The following is a 7,336-nucleotide window of genomic DNA, read 5'->3' on the forward strand; positions in this document are numbered from 1 at the left end:
TTTTCAAGCTTTTAATAGAAAGAAGAATCAATACATTGTAAAGTAAATCAAGCCTTGTAAAAAAAATAGAGCTGTGATTCAATTGCTAAAAATACCTAAAGGGATAAATTAGCTAATTTGCTAAATATGTTTTAGTAAAGTTTACAATGAGTTTTGAAAGATATTAAAACATAAGTGGTTTTAAATCATTATCAAGCTTTATCAGTAGGGTGGACTAAACGCAGGCACGCGTTAGGCGTTAGAAGTGTTCCCGCCACTTCCGCTGTTTCCGGCCGACACCGCAGACTTCCGGACAGGAAAAGTAGGGTAGTTTTACAAACTGATTATATCTCTATTTATTAACAATATGTAACTTATTTTACGCCTATTTTCGGATTACTGATTTGCAATTAAAAACCGTAACCAGAAAAGAATTTACAAAGGTTTTTGTGACTTAGTGAGATTGAATAAAGATTTCTAAATATCTGGCTGAATGTTTAATCAAATGTAAGCAAAGAACATAATATTATGAATAAATCTAATGACGGGTTAATGACCAGTTCTTAATTAAAGCCAAAATAAGCTTTGACACGCCTCCAACGTCAAATAGGATATTGAATAATTTATAACATCCAATAATACGTAAATATACTCCAAACGCCCAACAAAAACGCCATTTTGTAAAGAAACCTATTTAATTAAGTGATTCGCGATATTAATTCGATTATTACTCCTCGTAAAAAAGTTACAAAACAGACTTTTGGCTCGTAAACGACACTCCGTCACGCCACTAACGCGACCGCCATAAAGCAATTTGGATTTTATCGGTCAGTAATAGAGATTACATTGCTTTATCACCACAATCCTCTAATTACAGCAATGCGTTATAACACGCTATATCGTTAATACCGTAAAATCATTCTTAAAAGCAAACAGCTAAAACACATTTTTAATCTGAATGCAAAAAAGTAATTACTATACCTCGTGGTTTTGATTTAAGGGAATTGGAACACTATGACAAAGACTTTACGTGTTATTTTAGTTTTTTGTAACAGCGCCATCTATCGAATTGTAATGTCGAAACGGTTTGTCGTGGAATCTTAATTTAATTAAATTGGTATCGTTTTTATCGCGCAGATCGCACGCGCTTCGAAGTGTTGCCACGCTCCGATTGTCCCCCGCTACGTAGGGATTTCAACTGTCATTATCAACTGCCTTTTCATTACTGGAATGGAATGTTTATTTTTTTTTAGACTTTCTTTGATCTTCTTTTTGTTACTGAATGCATGTTGCCTCTTATAAACATTATGTTTCCTATATCTAAAGCAGTTAATTTGAGTTACAGAGGATCTACACTATGCCTTTATTGTGTTCCATTTCATCATCAGCTCACTATATGTTCCCACTGAAGGGTTCGGAGCCTACCCTAAATTAGGAGTCATTAAGCCATAGTCACCTACGCTGGCCCACTGCGGGTTGACTTCACACATATCTTTGAATTTCTTCTCAGATATGTGCAGGTTGAATCATGATGTTTGCCTTCACCGTAAGAACGTCAGATAAATGTAAATATGTAAATCGGAAATCGAAAAACACATGGGTCCATGGCAGGATTCGAACCCAGGACCTGCAGATTGCAAGTCAAGTGCTTGATCACTGAGCCACTAACGCTCATATCTTTGGTTAAAACAGACAAATTACAAATGCGTACACCTTCCTTAAAGGCCGGCAACGCAACTGCGGTTCCTCGGGCGTTGCGGATGTCCATGGGCGTCGTATCAAATAATTTTAGGCGATTCGTTGCTCGTTTGCCCCTTCTCCAAAAAAAAAATTCTGTAATGCAATGAATTATTTCGTGGAAGTAACATTTGCATTTGCATAGCCGGCAATGTCACAAAGCATAATTAAATAAATTTAATTTGACAAATTTGCATTTAATGACATTATATCTAGATTTAGCATTCAGTATGAAATAGATACCTATATTTCACGCTAAATGTTTTCATTTATTAATTGGCTTATTAAAATATTGTTTATTTTATAAAAGCGCGTCATTAAATGCATCGTTAAACGTCATAATTTACGCGAACTGTCAGTTTTCGTAACAGATAACATTTCGTTAATACGGGGATCCGTGTCAGCCATGTTTGTTTTTTAAAACATGTAATTATTTAAAATTCGAACGGCAGATGCGTTCGGAAGCGTTAATCGATTACGTGTGTTACAATTTTAAAATCGATTATCAAATTATACGAAAATAACCTTTATACCATTGAAATAAGAGTCGATATAAATTTTAATGTAAGTAATAATTAATTTGTTTGTATGCAACGAATTTAATTCGCTTTAAACAATAAATATACATAGTACGGTGTGTCTATTTAAGATAGATTAGTTTGACAATTCACTAGATATTAGTTGAGTAAAATCGATTAAGATTTTTTTCGATTTTCGATGGTTGTTCTTATAGAACTTGCAATCGAAAATTGCGAGATTATTGATCTTGAATTACAATATAATTAAAATTGTTTCTGTCTATTCCTACTTTATCCTTCATAACGACATAAAGATAATATTAAACCAAAAATTACGGTGGTAGCACACTATTTTTTTTTTAAATTAATTGTGTGATACACAGACAAATAACTGCAATAAATTGAAAAAGTTATAAAATACGTAACTTATAGTACGCATTAGTTGGAATAATTTTATTACAAGACCGATTTTCGATAATTCATATTTGTTCTTGATGCGCGTACAGTCCGACACTATGACAACCGTCCATTAAAGTACAATATTAATTCTCATACAGAATTAATTCGATATTTTATAGGCGTCAGTTGTCTAATCTATCTTAAACAGACACACTATAAAAGTAACCTAATTATGTTATGTTCAAAGGCAAAGTTCGAATTAATTTTTATAACTCGTTTCAATTTCGGGTGCGTTCATTTTGAAGCCGCAACGAAACAGTTAATGGACTGTTTAATTATAATTACTTTTGTTATAACAATTAAATTGAGTTAAATGATACGTAAACAAAATGACGAATATCTTTATGTTGCCATATAATGATCATTACTCATAAAGAAGGGTATACCGTAGACTGTTTTTTATCTTATATCTTTAAATGAGCAATTCTTGTATATATATAATTGGAATCTCGGAATCGGCTCCCACGATTTTCATAAAATTTAGTATATAGGGGGTTTCGGGGGCGATAAATCGATCTAGCTATGAATCATTTTTAGAAAATGTCATTTTATTCGTGTTTTATCGATTATCAACTTAAACATAAACTTAACTTTTTCTATCGGTAAGATCGAAAAATATTATTCATATTTCATCATTTTTTTAGTAATTCGTACTTAAATATAATTTCCAAAAAACACAATTAAAAAAAAATATTTACATATCGAGCAAAGCTCGGTCATCCAGATTTTTATAAGTACTAGCCTATCCACGACTACGTACGCGTGGAATTCACACACTTCATTAGTAGTCTATGTGTTCTTTCAAACATGGCAAATTACGCCGAGATTCGTTCACTCATTCTGGAGATACCTTCTTACAAACATCCATCTATCAATAGTAAGATTGTTTTTAATTAATATTATAAATGCGAATGTTAAGATGGATGGATGTTTGTTTGAAGGTTAAATGCACCTCGATGAAATAAGGCACACATATAGAACATAATCTGAAGGAACACATATGCAAAGGTTACTTATTGCATTTTTATAACTCCGCGCGGACGAAGTCGCGTGCGACCGTTAGTAGCATTTATATTCTTACGAAACCTAAATTATTTTATTGTTTTTTACCTACGAATATAAAAAATAAGCGGTTTACGCATAATTCTTAAATAGGCGTTTAACTTTAGAATATAATCTGTGTTAATTTAGTTTTTTTTTAAATAGACGTGGTTGTTTAGTTCAATAGAAACTTCTTTGGAATAACCTCCTTGTAACGAGCAAATTCCGTGCCTACGATATGTTTATAATCGCACCATTTAAGGCGAAGTAGCGATGTTAAGGAAATAAATATATTAGTTAGGAAAATTATTAATTTAAACTACTTGTAGTAATCTCATTGATACAATAATAAAATTGACGTGTTTGTGTAAGATAAAAAATGTCATATGTCATTCACAAGATTTTTTTTTAATTTTCTGTTTATCTGTATGTCTGTCCGCAAGGCCGTGTTTGTTAGGGACAATCTCCGGAACAGCTGGTTTGGTATATATTTAAGCGACACTTTTTTTTTATACTTATTGTTTATTTTGATGTCCAAAATTTACCTGCCCTTAACATCGTGGCTTTAATTCTCGCTTAATAAAGTTGAGTGGTTTGATATGGCATTCCATGCTCGTTACAGCCGCGGTTTTGATGGCCCCTTATTGGCTAATTATTGCTTTTTGTCCCATAGCTATGCGGTTATTTGACGAGCGTTTACGAAGAGTAAACCCATTTAATACTTGATTAAAACTTAAATTGTTGTTGCTGATACCCACACTTATAAGGACAGCAGTCTCTTAACATAAGATAACTGGCTTCTTCCTAATACGTAGATAATTAAAAAAAAATACGATTACCATATGAAGTATCGATATGTAAAAAAATAAACTACTGGCCAGTTACAAACACGTTATTGAAGCGTTATTAAACAGCTATCGCGGTTAGATCCAACGATCGTGATAATGTTGCCGAATATTCGGGGTTCACGTGCGCGAATGTATGATGCTTTTTTTTATTTTAATTCCAGGCGAAATTTTAATGAACGCATCGATAACACGAGCTAATATTAAGATGGTTAATTTATGTGCGGCCAGCACGCGATTTGTTTTTGGGTGGTTACTGGCAGCATGTAACATAAGGTCGTAGACAACTGTTCTATATTTGACAGATATTAATTAAAAATTCGACTCTGATATATAAATAATTAAAAAATCACAGTGAATACAAAGCCTTATTATCAGATATGACACGTCGTCCAATTTATGATTGTTTGAAATCGACAAGAATTATTAATTGTTAATCTATATATATAAAAGAAAGTCGTGTTAGTTACACTATTGATAACTCAAGAACGGCTTTACCGATATGGTTGATAATTGGTGAGGAGGTAACTTAAAGCCAGGATACGGACATAGGATACTATTTTTTTCGAATTTATGCCTTAAAGAGCTGCTTTTTATTTAACTTACTAATATTATAAATGCGAATGTTTGCAAGAATGTTTGTTAGAAGGTATCTCCAAAACAGCTGTATGGATCTCGATGAAATTTAGCATAGATATAGAACATAGTCTGGAAGAACAGATAGGTTACTAATTAAGTTTTATTACGCGCGGATCGAGACAGCTAGTTTATAATATAGTTATCAATTCTGCGATATTTATTCTTTGTTGAATTACACTGAAGGCTTTAATAAGGCCGGCAACACATCTACAGTTTCTCTGGTATTGCATCCATTCCTATGCCCCCTTCTTTTATATATATAAAAAAATATATTAAAAGGTATAGATGATCGTCAAGATATACTTTAGTAATGTATCTCATCATTCGATTCGTTGTATAACCATTAATTTAACGTAACAGCACACAACGCGTCAGCGCTTGTTTTTGGGAATAAATTTGCATCGATTACAAACAGACAGACAGATAAATGTGTAATTAGACGATAAATTAACTTCCTTATGAGGGATGTTATGTCTAGATAAAAGGTCGTGTGGCACACATTATTGTTTATACGACTAATTATGGTGCGTATTTATATGTTACAAAGTAGATCACAAAAATAAATGTCATAACAATTTTGACATAAAAGATAAGGTCTGTTAAGTTTTACTTTGTTTTTTTAATAACGATATTTGAAAGTTTTTTTTATATCATAAGGTGGCAAACGAGCGAGCGGCCATCCGAAATCACTGAAATAGCGAAGTGACCGTTGCCCATAGATATACGCAATTGCATATGCGTTGCCTACCATTAATCGACGGACGAGAGGATGCACAGAAAGTGCCATTAGGGAACAGATGCAGGAATTATTGTAAGTTTCCATTGTCAAAACATGTGTTTATACATCCAAAGTATCATCTATATCACGCTTATTTTTAAAATGGTTTTCATTACATAAAAATAAGTTTTTGTCACTGTGCTTCGATATTGTATTATAAGTTTTATGTCCTACACACAGATGTTAAATGTGACAAAATCATGCACTTAAACACAGCGTGCATATTATACGCGTGGGGCGTTGAGTGCTAATGTTTATTTTATGTAAAACGCGACCGGGCGGCGCGAATTAGTCAAATCCAATTAGGGCGTGCGTCGAATATTATTTATACATCAGACTCTGTTTATACACATCCTTAATGCTTATGAACGCCTGGTACAATTAACATGATTATTCGACAATGATAATTTTTAAACCTAGTTTTATAATCGTCTTTGTACCACGATATTTGTAGTTTTTGGTCTCTGAGTTATACTAAAAACACATACAAAACATATTTAGATTGTATTTCCTTTAAAAAGAGAGATAGCCATGTTTTTAATGTTTTGTAGTAGTAATACATAGTAAGAAGAGAAGTTACTTGATTTAAAGTCCTATGTCCCCGTAGTGGGGCAGAGGGCGTCCACAGTGCGGCACCAGTTCGCTCTATTAGGCTCTGCGTTTGGTCTAGGTCCATGTCAGCACAACTGCCTTCATGTCGGCAGAAGAAGAGAAGTTAGTCGATATATAATTTCAATTACTTTTGTAGCTATGTTCATTCTATTAGGAACACAATAAAAGAATGTCTGCAAAAATTATATTCGCTAACAATAATATTTTCGTACCATTATAAAATTTGCAGCACTTTTATAAGTTTTTTTTTTTAATAAATAAGATCAAACCATATTAAATCTTAAAAGATCTTTAAAGTGATATCGAATAATACATATTTGAAACAATGATTTAGACGATTTCGACTCTTATTACAATAGTCATAAAAGTTTTATAAGGGCATTAATAAATTTGTAAATACGTTTGGTAATACGAAGCGTTAAGTTGACGACAATCGGATCGCAGTTTGCGAAGCGTTTGAAAACATTCGACTACAATTACAAATACGTCGTTTTGAGTACAGTAACACGAAAGTTCGGGGCAAAATATATATTAAAATAGAAACATATAAATAAATGAAAATATAGCTATAAATACAACACATTGTTTGGCATAACATAACCCTAATCCGTATTGTTTTGGAAAAAACTTTTGGAAACTTAACGATACCCAGTGTGCTTATGCAAAGAAGAATGTTGAATGTGAAATTATTAAATTTTTTGTATTAATTCAAATTTTATATAAAAATT

This window comes from Papilio xuthus, unplaced genomic scaffold, assembly GCF_000836235.2.
Source record: "Papilio xuthus unplaced genomic scaffold, Pxut_1.1 DF827756.1, whole genome shotgun sequence".
In the NCBI taxonomy this organism is placed as follows: domain Eukaryota; kingdom Metazoa; phylum Arthropoda; class Insecta; order Lepidoptera; family Papilionidae; genus Papilio; species Papilio xuthus.